Here is a 19,862-nt window from a genome sequence, read left to right as displayed (position 1 = left end):
CTGGGGCAGTAAGATTGGTCTGCTGGGGGGGTGAAATGAGCTTTGTTTTCAGCCAGATTTTCTTTTGCGTTTAATGAGTTGGTCACTCCCTGTGAAATCAGACCTAACAAGAGATGTAATTTATTCCAGAAAGGGAGGAAAAATCAAATCACTTGAGGAACCTTTTACTTTTCATTAGAAGCTCCAGTGCTAATTGACAAATTCAATGTTTTCACGTGGATTTCAGGGATGGGTGAGAGCTGGTATCATTTCAGAGGGTGGCCCCCAGCATGAGCTCTGAGAACATTTATACGCTCGTTTCACCGCCTGCTTCCAGAACAATCATGCACAACTTTATCACAGTTGGAAGGTGACGCCCAATCATGACAGTTTAGGAATTTTAATTGTTAAATCGGCAATCTGCCGAGAACTGGACCTCGCACCAGCTTTACAAACCACTTAACGTAAATCAAATTTCGCTCAAACTGACCTGATTTTAGAATTGAAGCACTTCTGCTAAAGGTTCCCAGTAATTTATTTTGGGATTAGTTTTCTCACATGAGCCTCTGTAGGCTGCAGGGTTGCAACATAGACTGACTCATTGTTCATTAATGACGTCTGGGCGGCTTTAAAGGCAAATCCAAATGTTTGTTGGCCAATTATGTTGTGTTTCCAGCAGGGAAGCTCCAGTGTGTGTATATTGTACTTGGAGAAACCAGCCAGAGAAGAAAATGCCTCACAGATACACAGATGTGAACATCAAACTGCATCAATATCAAGGATGGAAGAGGCATCGGCGCCTGCGGGGATTCAAAGAGACTGTTTTAGCAGGAAAAATGAAAACAAACATGGCCAGTAAGGCGGCGAACCAGGAGCTGAAAATAGAGATCGTTCTTTCCCCCATTATATTTCACCAACATACAGTTTTTCTGCAGCCTGACGCCAGCTTGAAAAGGCTTTTATGAAACGGGGTTGACCCAAAGGTGCCAAAGCTCAGCTGTGGGTTGGCTGCAGGGTTCAGGGGCCTCGCTGTGCTTAATCCAACATGTTACTGAGGCAGTAACACTGGAAAATCCTGTAAGTACACAACGCCCACTCTGCAGTCTGCCTGCAGGCAAAACCTGCTTATTTTTTGCCCACTAACTCAATTTTTAGGTTTGTTTTTCCCTTTAGTGCCTTTTGCTGTGCTCGTTTACCAGAAACCAACAGAAAAGAGAGAACTGGACTTTGATGTTTTTAATGTTAAAGATGACTGGTCACCTGAAAAATGGGACTAAATAGTTCCCTAAAACATCCCTACAACGGTCAGACTGACAATTTCCCTGAGACCCCCCCACCCCCCCAACTGCCTTTAACACAACTCCTTCTAAAAATCCAAACCTTCGTGTACTGTTCATGCACACTTTTAGATCAGACAGCAATTCTTAGTCCCACCACACACAGAACTTGTTAAATGAAGAAGCATCTAATAGTGATTTTTAATAAACGCTCATAAGCGGAAAGATTCACACGCGATCAAATGACATCTGTGAGAAAACGGCATCCGCGAGTGCCTAAATGCATGATTAGAAAACATTATTTAGATAAAGGCCAGGCACTCGCGGGGATTTAATCTCATAATAACCGTTCGGAGACTAATTGCAGCACTCTGCTGCTGTAATCGTCGGGTGTCAGAAAAGGGTGAAACGGACATGGCAGCCTCGAATGCTTGTTTTCATGGTTGCCCCCCCCCCCACATCTGAATAAGCACGACCATCAGAAATATTGGGGTAATGTTGAAAGTCAAATGTCTGACAGCAACAATTACAGTAAAACCTACAGTACCGAAGGTGAGACTTGAATTATCGAACGGTCAATAATATCGCTCACATTAACCGTTTGCGTGTCGTCCACAACTGCATCATCAGGTCATCAACATCCACAACGTTCCCAGCAGCCCCTCAGTTTTCATTCCAGCAGGCAGAAAACAACCAGCTGAGCAATCGTAATTAGCATTTGACTCGTTTGACTAATGACGCATTTCGTCTCGTCGCCCTGTTGTTGCTAATAAGAAACAACATTTTTCTGACGCTAGGATGAATGTGAACAAGCAAATGTGTGTTCCGTTTCCTTCGCTCGGGCATCAGCTCATATTAGTCTTTGACTTCACTCCCATTGCAGCTCTAACAGGAGCCAACGTGCGACCGATGCAGCCGCGGCCGCATCCGGATACGTCGCATTTCTCACCCCGAGATCAACGTGGTGCTGAAGTCGTCCAACCTCATCTATAGTCTAAGGTTAACCGTCACATGAGCACATTAGTCTGCATGAAACGCTCCCCTCATAAACACCTGGCCTTCATTGCGGGTCATCCGGTTCCTGTCAACTTGTGGAGTCATTTTGGACCTCGTAGGAATTTGACGTCGGTTTGTTTGTTTTCACTTCTGATGTTGGAGGATCGTCCACGAGTGGTGGCTGTGGACATTCTGGAGTACAGTGGGCACGGAGGGCTCACCCGGGAAGACAGACATTATGATGATGTCGGTTGACATCAACCTTCCGAGTCGACCCGTATTCAAAGGTTCCACGTTGCTGGAGGGCGAGGAGAGCTGCCGCAGCCCGTGCAGGTAGCAGATAAGGAGTGGATGTGTGATAGATGACCTGAATTAGAAACCCTGCCACAGCCAGAATGGCGGCGTGGGATGGGTGCTAAACTAAATGACTTCATGGAAACCTATTTACACAGCAGCATTCATCAGACATTAATGAACAGCTGAAAGGCTGGAAATGCAAATGTGGGGACTGGAAAATGAGACAGACGGATGGCGAGACGGAGAACGAAGGGAGGGAGCGAGGAAGCTATCATCGTTTTGATGAATGAGAGTGGTGGCAGAAGCCCTCGGGCAATCACTCCGTCACTGAGACAGCCCTCTGTGGCCCTGACTTCATTATCATGACACAGTCACATCAACACACTCCCCCAGATAAGAGCACAGCAGAGCTCGGCTGGAAAACGGATCAGTCAGGACCGGTCGGGCTTCAGTGATGCGTCACAGACGCAGACAGGGTCTGCTCAGACTCACTCCGACTTATTCTGCATCTCTGTAAAAGTGTGCAAGAAACTGCTATCACAAGTCGGATAACATTGATTTTTGATGTATGATTAAGCCGCATGAACTGCTGTTTTCAACCCGAATCAACAATAATACCTCGAATATTCGTCTTAAACAACCAAGTACCATAAACTACTGGTACTAAACAGTTTTTCCTCAATAGGTTGTGGTAAATGACAGAAACAACTCGGTGTTCAACAATCCTACCGAGTCTAATCCACAATTGTGTGACATCAATTGGATTAATAAAGCAAACATCTCCCGCAGCACCAGTGTGACGCTCCTCCCCGGTGGGTCTGGACACATGCTAAATAAAACCTGCAGCGCTCATTAGACAGGAAAAAATAGGTTTGCTCCTGTGGTATCAGAAGAGAAAACTAGCCACAAATGACCAGATCATGAACGAGAATCAAACAGAATGAAGGAATCCTGCCGAGCAGGAAAGGCCGAGTCGAGTTATTTGGTTTCCTGCAAAGTCAAATTGCTTTGGGACTAACCCCGTTCACCTCCGCAGCAGTCGGGAAACAATACAGGATTGATCGTGTTATGTTTTTAAAGAGCACTTTTCTCCTGTGTGCACACCATATATCATCGGAGCGAGCGGCCCGCTGTGCCACGCTCCTTTCTACGTCTTACAAAGTGCTCCGAGGATCAAAGCTGGCATCCAGCTGTACACAGGAGACCGCTCCGTCTTCCTTACGATGCCATGTAAAAGATTTCTGCCTGGCGTCCTCCAAAAGCCTCCTGTTCGCTGCAAACAGGGCCGTGAGCGCCGGTATTTATCATAATTGTAGTTCATATCAAATTCTGTAGCAGTTATTTCATCTTGGTCACTCGTGTCCCTGGGCTAATTTTGCTTTACATTGATTCCCACCCTCCTGGGCAATTGCAACAAACTGGCTCTGATTACACCCAATTTGATTGATGAGGCGCTGCGGCCTCTTGGTCTGAGGCAGCAACGTGAAGGCGCCGCCACACAGCAAAAATGCCGCCTGAGAAGCTCGCTGCCGCTCTGCAGCGGTCAGCGGGGAGGACTGGCCGAGCTACATCAACAAAAAACCACATCGTAATCACGGCTTTTCTTGCTCAGAGGTCACGTAATAAGACAAAGGTAACGAGGGGACCGTTTCCATGGAGTCGCCAATTGTGGGTCCTGAGATGGATTTTACAGCTAACTGAAATGTGGAGATATAAAAGGTCCATATTAAATATTTATGCTGTGAATGAGCTTCTTTTGGAACGTGAACGAGAACATCAGATAAAATATTAACAGTGGTGAAGTCGTTCCAGAGCTCCCTAAACCTTCTTTTTAGCTCGCTGGGAAAAGTGAAGGAGAGGAACAGGAAGAGGATGTCTCTGGGCATCCTGTGACGTGACCATCCCATTGGAATCAACCTACCGTATTTTCACAACCATAAGGCGCACCGTATTATAGGGCACACCTTCAATTATTGGCCTATTTTAGAACTATTTTCATACATAGGGCGCACTGTGTTATAAGGCGCATAGCATAGAAACTACGTAGTGCCTGTGGTTTCATGACGCATTCACTAGATCGAGCTGCGCTAAAAGGAATGTCAATAAAACAGTCAGATAAGTCAGTCAAACTTTATTAATTGGATAGTGGAGTTTAATAAATCTTCGATTTAGTGCAACATTGTTATCACGTAGTACCGTTGCGGTAAATCAAACGTTAGTGCAAGCGCAATATACGGTAACTTGAACTCTCGTAACTCTCGAAGTAGTGCAAAACAATAGCAATATAACAACGTTGATCAAACGTTAATGTCCATATTCACAGTATGACCAGCCTTGTTAAGTTGTAAACACACAAAAGAAACACGTAAAGCTCACTTTATCAGTTCATTCCTCATCCAGGAATCCCACGAATTCCTCTTCTTCGGTGTCTGAATTGAACAGTTGTGCGAATACGGCATCCAACATGGCTGGCTCCGTCTCTTCAAAGTCGTCATCAGGGTCAGTGTCGCTGGTGTTGTCTGACATTTCAGTGACAATCCCTGCCTTCCTGAAAGCTCGGACCACGGTCGAGACTGATATATCAGCCCAGGCATTTACGATCCACTGGCAGATAGTGGCATATGTCGCTTGGCGCTGTCTCCCCGTCTTGGTGAACGTGTGTTCGCCTTCTGTCATCCACCGCTCCCACGCAGTTCGCGGTCTAGCTTTGAATGCCCTGTTGACACCAATATCTAGCGGCTGCAGTTCCTTTGTTAATCCACCCGGAATGACGGCAAGAACTGAATTAGTGTGCTTCACTTTTTTTTTTTTTTACACCATCGGTGATATGGGCGCACATGGAGTCACAGATCAATAGGGACGGAGCTGCGTGAAAAAAGCCACCCGGTCTCTTGACGTAAATTTCTCTCAGCCACTCACTCATCTTTTCTTCCATCCATCCCTTTGAGTTAGCTTTGGTTACGCTGAGTTTTCTTGGCACAGTCTTCCTTTTGAAAATAACCATGGGTGGAAGTTTCTGGCCATTAGCCTGGCAGGCGAGAACTACGGTGAAGGATGCCTTCTCATTCCCTGTGGTGCGAACATTCACCGTATGTGCTCCCGTTTTGTCCACAGTAATATCGAAGGTGAGCGGAACCTCGTCCATGTTGATGTGTTTTGGCCGGATCTTTTTTTCAGCGATGTCGTTTCTGCAGTATGCGCGGAAAGTGGCCAGCTTTTCTTGGTAGTCTTCAGGCAGTTGCTGCGAAACACTCAAACAGCTTTATTGACAGTGGGGGGCACACTGTTAAGCTCGAGAGGACTGGCGGTCAAGTGTGGCGGAACCCCAAAGAAGGCAGACAGACACGGGAATTAAAAGTAAACTCAGAAGGTTTAATGAAGCAAAAAACAGGAGGGAAGAAACTAAATGATGAGAGAGGCCGAGACAAACTATAGGTGCGTGATGCGGCAGACGAACCAAGTCCGAGATCCAGGGGCGAGAGTCCGTGGGGGAGTCCAAGTGTCCAGAGGCCAGGAGAAATCCGTCCGAGGAAGGGGAAGAGGTCAGAGGAAGAGGGGCTAGGAAGGTTGCAGAGGAGCCGGGGGAGACGCTGGAGAACGCTGGGAGTCGCAGGAAGACGCAGGGAGACGCAGGGAGGCGCTGGGGGTCGCTGGGGAGCCTGGAGAGATGCTGGGTCGACGGGAAGTGTTGCCAAAAACATCAGTAAGATCAAGCACTGGCCTGAGTGCATAGGGGCCTTTTATGGGTGCAGAGTCGTTTGGGCGGATTGGGTGCAGCTGAAGGAGAGGGCCAGGTGGTGGTGGTTGAGCTGATTGCCCAGGAGGAGGTGGGGCCAGAGTAGGAGTCACAACAGTACCCCCCCCCCCTCACGGGAGGCACCGGACGACCGCCCAGGAGCATCTGGGTGCTCTCGGTAGAAGTCTTCGAGGAGGGAGGGGTCAGCGAGATAGGATGGGGGCACCCAGCTCCGGTCTTCGGGGCCGTAACCCACCCAATCCACCAGGTACTGGAAGCCCCTTCCCCGTCGGCGGACCGCCAGCAGCTTGTTAACGCTCCACACCGGCTCTCCGTCCGACAGGACCTGTGGGGGAGGTGGAGTCGGAGCAGGAGGGGACAGGGGGCTGGTGGAGAAGGGTTTAATGAGCGAGACGTGGAAGACCAGGTGAACCTTGAGGGCGGCAGGGAGATCCAAACGGACTGCAGAGGGGTTGATGATGCTGCAGATGGTGTAGGGACCGATGTAGCGGGGGTTCAGTTTTCTGGAGGAAGTCTGCGAGGTCTGGAGGGGGAGGTCCCGGGCCAACAGCCAGACCTTCTGGCCAGGTCGGTAAGCAGGGGCCGGCCTCCTTTGCCGGTTGGCCGAACGCCGGGACTGCTCAGTGGCCCGCAAGATGGCTTTGCGGGCAGTCTTCCAGATGCGCCGACATCGGCGGAGATGGGCCCTGGTAGACGGCACTGCGATCTCCAGCTCCTGCTGGGGGAACAGAGGGGGTTGGTAGCCCAGGAAACATTGAAAGGGGGACATACCAGTAGCAGAGCTCTCCATGGCGTTGAGGGAGTGTTCCACCCACGGCAGGAACTTGGACCAGGAGGCAAGATTGCTGGTGGTCACGCAGCGCAGGGCCGCCTCCAAAGCCTGGTTGGCCCGTTCGGCTTGTCCGTTGGACTGGGGGTGGTACCCAGAGGACAGGCTGACCGTGGCCCCAATCCCCTTGCAGAAGGCCTGCCACACCCTAGAAGTGAATTGGGGGCCACGGTCAGAGACCACGTCAAGGGGGATCCCGTGGAGACGTACGACGTGGGAGACCAGGAGTTCAGCAGTTTCTGCAGCAGAAGGGAGTTTGGGGAGAGCGACAAAGTGGACCCCCTTGGAGAAGCGGTCCACAATGGTCAGGATGGTGTCGTTCCCCTGCGAGACGGGGAGGCCCGTCACAAAATCCAGGGCTATGTGAGACCAGGGTCGACTGGGGACGGGAAGGGGGTGCAGAAGGCCTGCTGGCGAGCGATGGGAGGCCTTGCTGCGGGCACAGACCGTGCAGGCGCCCACAAACTCCCGAACATCCTCTTGGAGGTTGGGCCACCAGAAGCGCCGCTGCACAAACTCCGCTGTCCGACGCACGCCAGGATGGCAGCGAAACAACTGGAGTGGCCCCACTCTAGCACCTGCGGCCGGACGGAGGAAGGCACGAACATTCGGTCCTGAGGCCCGTTCCCAGGATCTGGCTCGTCTCTCTGGGCTTGCTCGACGGCCGTCTCGATCGGCCAGGAGATGACCCCTATGACCCGGGCTGGGGGAACGATGGTGTCAGGGTCCTGGGGGCGCCGGGGAATTCCTCCGGAAACTGGCAGGAGAGGGCATCAGCCCGGATATTCTTGGAACCTGGACGGAAAGTGAGGGTGAAGTCAAACCGACTGAAGAAGAGAGCCCAGCGGCCCTGTCTGGGATTGAGTCTCTTGGCCGTTCTCACATAGGTCAAGTTCTTATGGTCCGACCACACAAGGAACGGGTGTCTTGCTCCCTCCAGCCAGTGTCTCCACTCCACCAAGGCTCCATAGACCGCCAGAAGTTCCCTGTTGCCCACATCGTAATTTCGTTCAGCCGGATCAAAACGGGAAAAGTAGGCACATGGGTGAATCTTCTGGTCTGCCTCGGACCGCTGGGAGAGGACTGCCCCGATGCCCGCGTCCGAAGCATCGACCTCGACGATGAACTGCCGAGCGGGGTCTGGATGGGCGAGCACCGGAGCCGTCGTGAACCTGTCCTTGAGGGCCGAGAAGGCGGTCTCAGCCTCCGTTGTCCAGGTGAAAGGGCGCGAGGTGGAGGTGAGAGCGGAGAGAGGGGCAGCCACTTGGCTGAACCCTTTGATGAACCGCCGGATGAACCCGGCGAACCCAAGGAACCGGCGAAGCTGAGTGCGGTCGGTGGGGCGTGGCCACTCCACCACAGCCTGGATCTTGGCCGGATCTGCGCGCACCTGCCCCTCCTCCACGATGTAGCCGAGGTACCCCACTGAGGCGGAGTGGAAGACGCACTTCTCCTTCTCGCTTTGATGAAGAGTCGGTTCTCCAAAAGCCGTTGGAGGACCAGGCGAACATGCTGGTGGTGCTCCTCCATGGTGCGGGAGAAGATCAAGATGTCGTCCAAGTAGACCACCACAAAGACGTTGATCATGTCTCGGAGCACATCGTTGACCAACTCCTGGAAGACGGCGGGGGCGTTGGAGAGGCCGAAGGGCATGACCAGGTATTTGAAGTGCCCGAGGTGAGTGTTGAAGGCGGTCTTCCATTCGTCCCCTTTCCTGATCCGCACCAAGTGGTAAGCGTTGCGGAGGTCTAACTTGGTGACACCCCGGGCATGAGTGAGAGGCTCGAACGTGGAACTCATAAGGGGAAGAGGGTACTTATTCTTAAACGTGATGTTGTTAAGTTTGCGGAAGTCGATGCAGGGCCTCAGGCCGCCATCCTTCTTGGCTACAAAGAAGAAACCTGCTGCTAAGGGGGATGAAGATGGTCTTATGATACCAGAGGCAAGGGATTCTGTGATGTAATTGCGCATCACCTCCTTCTCTGGGACGGAGAGATTGTAAAGTCGACCCGTGGGGTAAGGAGCCCCGGGGAGGAGGTCGATGGGGCAATCATAGGGCGCGGTGAGGGGGAAGGGACAGAGCATTGTCCTTACTGAACACTGGGGCTAAATCATGGTAGATAGGGGGAACACCAGTGAGATCCGGGGGAGTGAGCGCGGGCCTGGGATTACTGGATGGAGAGGGGGCGGAGCGAAGGCAGTTGGCGTGACAGGCCACGCTCCACCCCAGGATCCGACCCGAAGCTCATGAGATGTGGGGGTCGTGCCTTTCCAACCACGGTCTTCCTAACACGAGTGGAGCGGTGGGGGCGTGCAAAACCAGGAAACGTGTACTCTCTATGTGAGTGTTAGGGTGAGTGGGATGGTGCGATGTTACCCAGAGAGCGGCCATCGATCGCCTGGGGGGACAGGGAGCGATCGAGAGGAACCAGGGGAATGCCAGCTTGACGCGCGAGAGAAAGTCCATCAGGGACTCATCAGCCCCAGAGTCAATGAGAACACTCACCGGAATAGACTCCTTATCCCAGGAGAGGGTTGCGGGGAAGAGGCGGTTGTGTTGCTCGGTGGGTTGGGGAATCACAGCTCGGCTCACCAGTACTCCCCCTACTGGTGAGCAGGCCCTTTTGGTCGGACGGGGCAGGCTTGGATGAAGTGGCCGTTGTTTCCGCAGTACAGGCACACTGGTCTCGGAGTCTTTGCTCCCACTCCTGCCGTGAGAGACGGGACCGCCGATCTGCATGGGTTCCTCTCTCGGCTCTGGGGGAGGAGTGAGCTGGGGATTGCAAGGGGATGTGAGGAGGCGGGGCGGCAGTGTTGTAGGGAGAAGTCAGGGGCAGAGGAAGTGCGGTGGGAGAGTTGGCGGGTAGAACCGCCCGCACGTTGGGCGCGCTCCTGGCGGCGCTCCCGTAGTCGTTCATCCATCTGGAGCGAGAGGGTGATCAGCTCGTTGAGTGACGAGGGGCGGTGTCACGAATACTTGGCTCAAGGTAGCCATGACATACAAATGGGGAGACCAACGATGAGGATTTTCAACCCAACATAACATTTATTAAAGAACCCAGTGGAATATAAAACAGAAAAGTCCAAATAGTCACAAAGAGGGAAACTCCAAACTCCTGCGGCCGTGACAAGCTCCGGGCTCATCTGACGAACTCCACTGCAGCACACCAGATAGGACGAGAGGGGGCCTCCTCGACGCTCTCCAGACAGGTTTTATACCTGGACCCGTCAGGCAGCAATCCCAGCAGATGGGCCACAGGTGAGCAGGTGAACATGCTGGGTCGACTGGAAACGCTTGGCACTCCCCCTGCAGGTCAGCCAGGGAATTGCTCTTCCAGCCAGCCCCGACAACAGTGAGGCACGACAGAGCCATCACAGGCAGTCCCTCACAATCAGGTCCTTGATTGCCTCACTCAGGCCCCGTCGATAGGCGCTACGGAGCGCGGTCTCGCCCCAGCGGCTCTCTGCAGCCAGGATGCGGAACTCAAGGGTGTACTCCGCAACTGACCGTGACCCTGCTGGAGAGCGAGCAGACGACTCGCGGCGTCTTCACCGTAGGTGGGGTGCTCGAACACAGCCTTGAACTCCCGTCGAAAGGCGCTGTAGTCTGAGGAGAGGCGGGGGTCCAGGTCGACGGCAGCTATGGCCCAGCTCAATGCCTTGTCGGCCAGGAGGGAGGTTATAAATCCAACCTTGGCCTCGTCGGAAACAAATCTGGAGGGCTGATGGCGGAAGAGCAGCTCACATTGGTGGAGGAACCCCTTGCCCAGGTCGAAATCCCCGCCGAACACACGGGGGCTGGCAAGGTTGGGCTCGGCTCGGGGAGAAAGCGGGAGAGATGGTTCTGATGGAGCAGCCCCGCCGGGGTCGCTGCCTAGCTTCTGCAGAATGGAAGCCAAAACGGTTGCCATGGCGGACATCTGGTTGGAGAGGGCGGACAGGGTACTGGAGGTGGTCTGGGAGGAGCTCTGGAGCTCGGAAATCTCCCCTTGGATTGTGGGGAAGGCCTTGGTTAGCTCCGACTGAAGGGAGGAGAGCTGGGCAGAGTGGGCCTCCACTCTTCTTTCGAGGGGGAGGGTAACGTGGGGGTCCTAGGGCCGCCCGGCTGCCCCGGGGTTCCACCTTGACTCATCTTGGCTTGATCTTTCTGTTAAGCTCGAGAGGACTGGCGGTCAAGTGTGGCGGAACCCCAAAGAAGGCAGACAGACACGGGAATTAAAAGTAAACTCAGAAGGTTTAATGAAGCAAAAAACAGGAGGGAAGAAACTAAATGATGAGAGAGGCCGAGACAAACTATAGGTGCGTGATGCGGCAGACGAACCAAGTCCGAGATCCAGGGGCGAGAGTCCGTGGGGGAGTCCAAGGAGAAATCCGTCCGAGGAAGGGGAAGAGAAGAGGTCAGAGGAAGAGGGCTAGGAAGGTTGCAGAGGAGCCGGGGGAGACGCTGGAGAACGCTGGGAGTCGCTGGAAGACGCAGGGAGACGCAGGGAGGCGCTGGGAGGCGCTGGGGGTCGCTGGGGAGCCTGGAGAGATGCTGGGTCGACGGGAAGTGTTGCCAAAAACATCAGTAAGATCAAGCACTGGCCTGAGTGCATAGGGGGCCTTTTATGGGTGCAGAGTCGTTTGGGCGGATTGGGTGCAGCTGAAGGAGAGGGCCCAGGTGGTGGTGGTTGAGCTGATTGCCCAGGAGGAGGTGGGGCCAGAGTAGGAGTCACAACACACACAAAGAACATGAGGAACACGAGGGCATCCCTCCAGGACTGGGGAGCACCCAGGGAACAGGGGCGGCCCTCCAGGGCGCAGGGAACAGGGGCGGCCCTCCAGGAGACAGGAAGCTGGGGCAGCCCTCCAGGAGACACGAAGCTTTTCATAAACCGAAAGCACCAAGAAGGACCGCCTCTAAATTCATTTATCTTCAGTTCGTCTGCTAGCGCTGTTGCCTTCATTCGAATAGTGACTGTAGAGACACTTCTACTTGCTGCTCTCTGTTCAACAACCCACTGTTCGAGTTTGTCCTCCAACTGTGGCCATCTTGCTTTGTTTCCTTGGAAGCTCCGTTTAGTCTTCTTTACCTGGCGCAGGTCGTCTTGTTGCTTCCTCCACTTCCGCACCATTGACTCGTTCACGTTAAATTCTCTTGCCGCTGCTCTATTTCCGTGTTCAACTGCATGACTGATAGCCTTCAGTTTGAACTCTGCATCATAAGCGTGTCTCTTGCAAGGAGCCATTTTGGGGTCTTTACAGACAGAAATGGTTTGGGACTCGACTGGAATTCCTATTTATCATTCTTACCGCTGTTACTTCGGCCATGCCTTCTGACTACGGTAGCCGTGATTAACCAATATTACCGTAATCCATACAAAAGGCGCACCGGGTTAAAAGGCGCACCGTTGATTTGTTTTCGAAAATTCTAGGCTTTTAGGTGCGCCTTATAGTCGTGAAAATACGGTAACCACGATTCCTGAAGATTCCGGACACCAAATGGCCCCGATCAGTCATTGAAACAAGCGTCCCTCCAAATTAACGACATCTGTGGGAAAGTGAAAAGATGATCTCGGAAAAAGTAATCACCATAAAGCCAATGAGCCGTTCTGACCACGTCTCGCACGCCGGCGAGCATCAGGTCAAAACGTGTGCTGATCGTTTAGAGGCAAGGGTGGCGGTGGGACGCCATCAGCTTCTTATTAGAGCATGAGGCTCTTTCTGCTGCCACAAACTCAAACGGTGGTTTCGCTGCGCTGACCAGCAACTACTCCTCACATCTCCGGATCCGGAGACTCCAGACCGATGGGTCACAGGAAAAATGGAATTTGAGCCATTTGCTGTTTTATCTCCACATACCTGGTTGTCCCGTGACCTCTTATGGTTGGCTGAGGCAACTGTCAGCGCATCTATCGTTGTACCATGTCCACATAAATTGCACCGAAGTTCTCTCCTCTTTTTTTTTTCTTCTCCCAGAGGAATGTTTCCTAAATCTGATTTATTTCAGAGGATGAAGAGAAAATGGGATGGTTAAACAAAATCCACTTTCCTGCATCGTGTATATATTTTTGGGTATCGAGGTTTAGTTGTGTTTGCAACCCGTATAGCTGTGTTTTGGAGTAAAGACATTAAGATAGAAAAGTGTTGTTGTTCACGGATCATCAAAAAATGAAGCGACCTCAGAATCCTAACAAGATGGGCCGGCAGCTCCAAACGTGTGTAAACAGATGTTTGCTGCCCTGATTCTCACCAAACCCTGACAGCACCACCTAAATATGTGGTCAGTACAGTATCAGTGAGTTTGCATCATGAAATGACACCAGAGGGACGCTAAATCCTCTTTATGAAGCCTTGAGGAGGCTCCGGATTGATCACTTGTTGAGTTGGGAACCTGTTGGAATCACTGTTCCACACGGCTGAAATGTGGATTGTTCTTGGATCGAAAGGTCAGTCCAAGAACCAAGGCTCAAGGTCCCTTCTGGACCGAGTGGTCACAAAAGATATCCCTCATTCTGCTGACAGGCTGCGCAACAGAGTGGTGGAAAGGCAGAATAAAGTTCCTAAAGCAGGAATGTGTATAAAAAGAGGCTTGGCTGGAAAAGGTCACCGGCCTCAACTTTCCCTTCAAATAAATCCATGGAGGAGAATTTGTTCCCACTGTAGCGACTGTCCTCATGAGTGAGTCTTCCCTTTGAAGCAGGATTATAAAACCAGCATAAACCTTCACCAAAATCTGCTGAGAGCTGCACTGGAGCCACACTTGTGTTGTGTGACACACAAAACCGCTCCAGTCTCTCCTAAAGGCTCAGGTGAGGCTGGTGAGCCCAGCCCAGTTTAGGCGCCAATCAATAAAAAGAGGTTCTCGACAGCATTTAAATACAGTAACGGTGCACTTTACAAATGTTGCTGATGACTCAAGCGCAGTAAACAGGTCTGGGCCAATTATGTTATTATCTGCGGTTATTAACGCCCGAATCCCATCGTTCCACCGCAGCAGATCAAACTTGTAAATGTCCAAGTCATCCAACCTAATGAGGTGACTGTGTAACTGTCATCACACCTGACCGCTGACAGGTTTATTCAGCCTCTGATGGTCCAGGCGAGTCTCCAAATGTGTCACTAGTTGCTCCTTTTCTTCCTTTGTTATTTGACCTAAACGTCACTGGTACTTTTTGGTCCCCGAACTCCATCTTTCCTCCGAGGTTCCGCTCATGTGCTCCACCTGTGTCTGATACCTGCCTTGATCAGTTTCACCTGTGTTCTTTCTCCAACCGTCTATTTAAGGCAGAGTCATCCTTTGCCCCCTGGTGGCTGCAGCATGAGCCCATCTGGCTCTGCTAGATCACCTGTTTGCAGTTATCTGCTCTCATTTACTCTGGTCTGACTGTAATAAACACGACATTTTGAATCTCTGTTTACTGTAGTTAATAAACCTAGTCAGGTTCTATTAGAGCCATCTGAGTGGGAGCTCATCATCTTTGGGGCTCGTGAGGGGGTTCATTGTCTTTGCCAGAGCAACGGCTTTCTATTTAAAATCTAAGCCCCCCCCCCCCCCCCCCCCACACACACACACACAATGAAAACCATCCAAAGAAAAGATGAATTATTGGTTGTGATGGACGTTGGCTATTAATACAGGCTAAAATGCATTTTCCCCTCATGTAGAAGCACATACGAGAGATGGAAGATCGACAGCTTCACATTTTCAGATAGAATTTGTTTTTTTAAATAGATTAAATGCCCCATTCAGACATGGGGCACATTCAAAGTGGAGAACGGGGTCATTTTTGACTGAATCCAGTGAAATTAACAACCTTGTCTTGTTGGGGATGTGCTGACCGGTTTATATGCTAATATTCCAAACCTCAATTGGGGTTTTTGGTGATAACGACATAAGTGGCAGATGAGAATTAATTCCATCCGCAACTGAGGGTGGAATGACGCAGACGTTCTCATTCACGGCGAGTTTCTCCTGACTAAGAATTCAGACTGAGACAGAACAGCTGAAGGTCATCAGCTCTGGAGTCTCTTCACTGATCCTGAATCTGCTGAAACAAACGGGCTTGGACCAAATAGGATCCCCCTCTTCTCCACATTTAGAATTTAAAACGGGATCTAAATTACTATCTGGGCTTGAACAACAGTTCGTACTGTAGAAAAGTTTAGTATTCACAAAATTAGGGGAAATGGATTTAAAAATGAATTGGCTGATTTCTTCCTTCAACATTTGGCTCAAACAGAGCGAAACATCGGCTGTTTCGAGCTCAGAGTGAGTTGCTCAACCCAATTGTCATTAAAGAAATTTTTTTCTTATTTGTTTCCAATTTAAAAACTGCATGTTGGCCTCAGCTCTTGAATGGGGGGGAAGGGAAAAGTGCATTTCCAAAATCTTGGCTTAGCTTAATATGTAGCCACACTTGAAGAGAAGCAGAAAGAAACTGGCAGCCACACCACCGGCTGGAGCTGCGTCAGGGAAACGTGTCGTCTTCGTGAACAAACTCACGGCCTTTCCTCCCGTGGCGTGTTGGCCAGAGTTGGCACACGTGGTTTCGTGCTGTCTGGCGGAACAAGAGCCCTGTTGAACCGTTCAGGGCTAAAGCGCTGGCCAGGATGCAGCACAAAGGATCAGAGCAGAGAGGGGAGAGCCAGGTAGCTCACTGGCTACCTGGACTTTAGCTACAGCATCTGCTCTGTGTTCGTTATCCTGCGTCGTGGCCGAGACGCATTTGAATCAAAACATTAGCCAAACAAAAGACAAGAATTATCCTCGCGCTGCTTCCTGGTGGCACAAATAAAAGCTCTAGCGGACTGAAGTTCATTAAACAGGTCCATATTCAATTCAATTCAATCTTTATTTATATGGCACTTTTCATACGCTGGGTAGCACAAAGTGCCTCACAAAGGATAAAAACAAAGAGAAACAGGAAAATCAAGAAACAAGAGAATCAAGGACAAGAAAAAAATACCTGACCCTCCCACCCCCACATATATGCATACACGAGATATATAAGCACACACACTCATATACACTCACACACAGATACAGACACACACATGCATACACACACTCAAACACACACACCCACACATACAAACAAGCTGAGACATGGCCGGGCACCGAGACCTGAGGCGAGGGAGACGCCACCTTTGGGGGGGCCAGCGAGGCCACGGTCCATGACCACAGGGGGTACCGCCACCCCGACCCGGACGGACAGGAGGCTCCACAGGAGGCACAGAGCCCCCTCGCCACCCAGGCCAGAGCCGTCCACGGGGGAAGCGGGCCCGAGATAATTAGCCGTTTCCCCGTGTCCAGCAGACGGTCCACCAGAGAAATGAAGTCCTGCTTCAGAACCTCCGACTGCTGGAATTTGAGGTCGTTGATGCCGGCCTCCAGGACCAGCGTGGAGGCCGAGGGGTGCTGTGCACTCAGCTGCAGGGCCGAGGATGTAACCTCCACAACACGGGCACCAGGGTGACAGAAGGTCCGGCCGTCACGCACCGCCACGTGCCTGACCATTTTAGGTCCCGACCACCAGCACCGCGGGGGTGCACTGCACCTGAGTGGCCGCCTCTGACCGTCTGGAGGTGCGGCGGTGGCAAAGAGGAGCCTGGGGATGGTGGCGCCGGGCCGTGGCTGCTCTTGACCGGGATGGTAGGGGTGTTCAGGTTGGGCGAGCTGACCTCGGTTCCTCGCCTGGTGAGAGCCAACTGGACGGACAGAACCAGGAGGCGAGCTGGAACAAGAGCTCACGGGAGGGAAGTCCTGCAGGCTTAGGATGTCATACCTGTTGTCCAGTGGCAGATACGGGGCGGAGAAGGGGGAGATGGACGAGCCCCAGCGCCCCTGGCCACCACTGACCAGGGTTCCCTTGGTTTGAGCGGTTTGAGCTCACTAGGAGAACCATGGTGAAATTCCCTTTGCTACATTTGACTCCTGCCAGAATCATGAATGAAATGAGGTCCTGAAGGACAAGCTGAGCTTTGGTGGTTCGTAATGCACAGGGCAACTTTGAAGTGAGACTTTTAACAGCGTATCCTGAGGCCTGTTCATTAGAGGTGAGGAACATCTATTTTTAATGTCTGTACTGTCAACAAGAACCCCTTTGATGTTCTTTGGGAAAAACCCAAAAACCCTCACTCCCTAAACATGAAAGGAAAGAGTGCCTTTAGAGGAGATAATGAAACTGTGTGGTCACTTTCACTCTTCATCCCATCAGTTTTCAGCTTTTCAAAGGGAACGTGACCACAGATTTACAGCAAAATGCCAACACCTGGCTTGAATTCTGCCCGATCTCCGCTTCTCCTTGTCTGCCTCCATCGGCAGGAGGCTCCTGCTTCAGGTTCCCCCTTGTTAAAAGGCAGTTTTCTGTTGCTTGTTTGGGGCTTCTGGGTTTCTGTTAACTGCTCGATTAATCAACAGTTGAATATAAAACTGAAGCTATACATCTGTTTTTTATGGCTTATGACCAACGCGATAAGTGGCTTTTTTTTCTCAATCTTTTAGATTTAGGAAATCGGAATCACTCTCGTGTTAAGGGTTCATACCAGGTTTTCATTTCCACTAGTTAATAGTCTGTTTTGTATTCGATATGAAACCCTTCCCCTGCTCACAGGGAGCTATGCTTCCTCCAAATTGCCAGATGCAGTGAATCTGTTGCTGTTCCGTCTCTGTTGCCAGGTTTAATTCACATAAACGTCAGTCAAAATAAAATAAAAGCCCGTGTGGAATGAGCAGATGAAACACACAATAGATCCAGCGTTGTGGGCGGTTTTCAGCGAAGGACCCACAAATGGGCATGGCAGGGGATTTTAGGAGCTGCGTGTCACAGAAAATTGGGAATCAAAGAAAAATAAATGGTAAAATTTTCTTAGCATAAGTTGGATTTGCCACCAAGGAAAAAATCAGTAATTCCTTAATGCCTTAGACACGTTCTGTCCAGGAGGAATGCCAGGGAAAAAAAGGAAAATGTAATCTCCCTTGTTGGCCACACTGGTGTTATCACACACTCCCCGGTAACGTCTTCTCACACATTCTTCAACATTTGACTCTCCTTCCTGATTCACTGAATTTTTTGGAAACGGTTGCTGATAGTTTCATGACTTTTATGATGCTCATATTTAATAAAAGTGACATCTTTCTTTTATAAACATCCACTTATTTTCTAAAGCCTTTTCCGTAACATGAAGTGTGTGTGGGGGTGTGTGTGTGTGGGGGTGTGTGTGCACCTGCCCAAACTGTTGGTTCAATACAGACTGTCATACATTTCCTTTGGTCTTTGTGTTGGTGTGAGCTTGGGAATGTCGGGAAACATCTCCGGATGTGTTTGGATCCAAACATTATTCGGGAACAGTTTCCTGCTCCTCCCACTGGCATCACAACCATGATGACATCTTGTGCACACCTTGTTGAAACTGGAATTAAAGAATTCTCTCCACAACTGGGTCAGGAGGTGCGGGAGCCGACCCGCCGGGCCCCGGGGCTGTTGCCCTTCCACCAGGTTAGAGCACAAAGGCCAAAACATCCAGAGCAGCTTCTCCTCCAAAGCCGTCAGCCTGAGGAACCCCACACGTCCCTGAACTTCCATGCTGCTGTGTAGCTTCACAGCATGTGCTTGGTTATTATACGTGGTGTTTTATGGAGTCTGAGGCAAGAGTGTAAATGGAGAATAAACCTTGAACGTTGGAACTTTGAAAGTGAGAAGCAGCTAGGTGTGAGTTGATAATCAGCCCTGTCGTAGCAGCATTTTTTCAGACTATTTGTCCTCGAACGTGAACACGAACGCCTCCTGCGATGCGTTGAAGGGGAGCCTGCAGATGGAGAACGGCCCCATTTTCCCCCACTGTTCCCCCTCACATGCCTGTTTGTCCAGGTCGACCCGCGTCTTTGAGGTGGATAAATCACCTTTGTGAGGGTTTTCTATGTTGGGACCAATATGAAAAGAGGAAACATATAATTCCTGACTTGATAAAAGACCTGGAGCTTTCTTTTTATGATCTTCGAGCTGATGTTCTGGTTAAAGCTCTCCTGTAGTTTTGTGGTGGTGTAAATTTTAATGCCCTCAGGAGGAGCAGCGGGTGGCAAATCATTCCTCGGAACTCTTCACTTATAGACCAACTCTGGTCTCTGGGGTCTCTTTTAGTTCTGTTCAACGAAATGGCCACTTTTACTGTTAAAATGTGTTATAGCCGCCTGTTGCCTGCATAGTAAACGGCTCTTTTTCTGCCTCAGCATGTTTGAGGAATATTTAAGCAATAAGCAAAATAAACAGGAAAAATGTTCAGTATTTCAAAAGCTGTTAAATGTAACTTTGTTTTGGTTTGCTAAATGTTAAAAATATTAAACCTATTTCACCACCTGTCACCCAGAAATCAAACACAGACCTCTGCCATCTCTAAAATATATAAAATTCTGGTCCATCAAATATTTGAGAGCTTTAACTCTAAGTTTTAGCCTGACTGGATGGAAAAAACGACCATCCTTCCATATCAAAAACGATTCGCACATCTCTTTATTGTGCAAAAACATCCATATTTGGATGATTTTCCCCATTAAGTGTCTCCAGATTAATCTGCAACTAAAACCAAACATGCTATTAACATTCTGAATGTTATTATTCTGATCACACAGGTGGTTCACAGTAAACCCGGTAAAGGGGGAATCCTGGGGACTCTCAGGTAGACCCACATCTTGTGACTCTGCTGGGGCTTCAGAGAGATCCCCACTCTCGTCTAAAGAGTGAATTCA

The sequence above is a fragment of the Takifugu flavidus genome, chromosome 7 (assembly GCF_003711565.1).
Source record: "Takifugu flavidus isolate HTHZ2018 chromosome 7, ASM371156v2, whole genome shotgun sequence".
NCBI lineage: Eukaryota > Metazoa > Chordata > Actinopteri > Tetraodontiformes > Tetraodontidae > Takifugu > Takifugu flavidus.
This window is presented reverse-complemented; position numbering follows the sequence as displayed.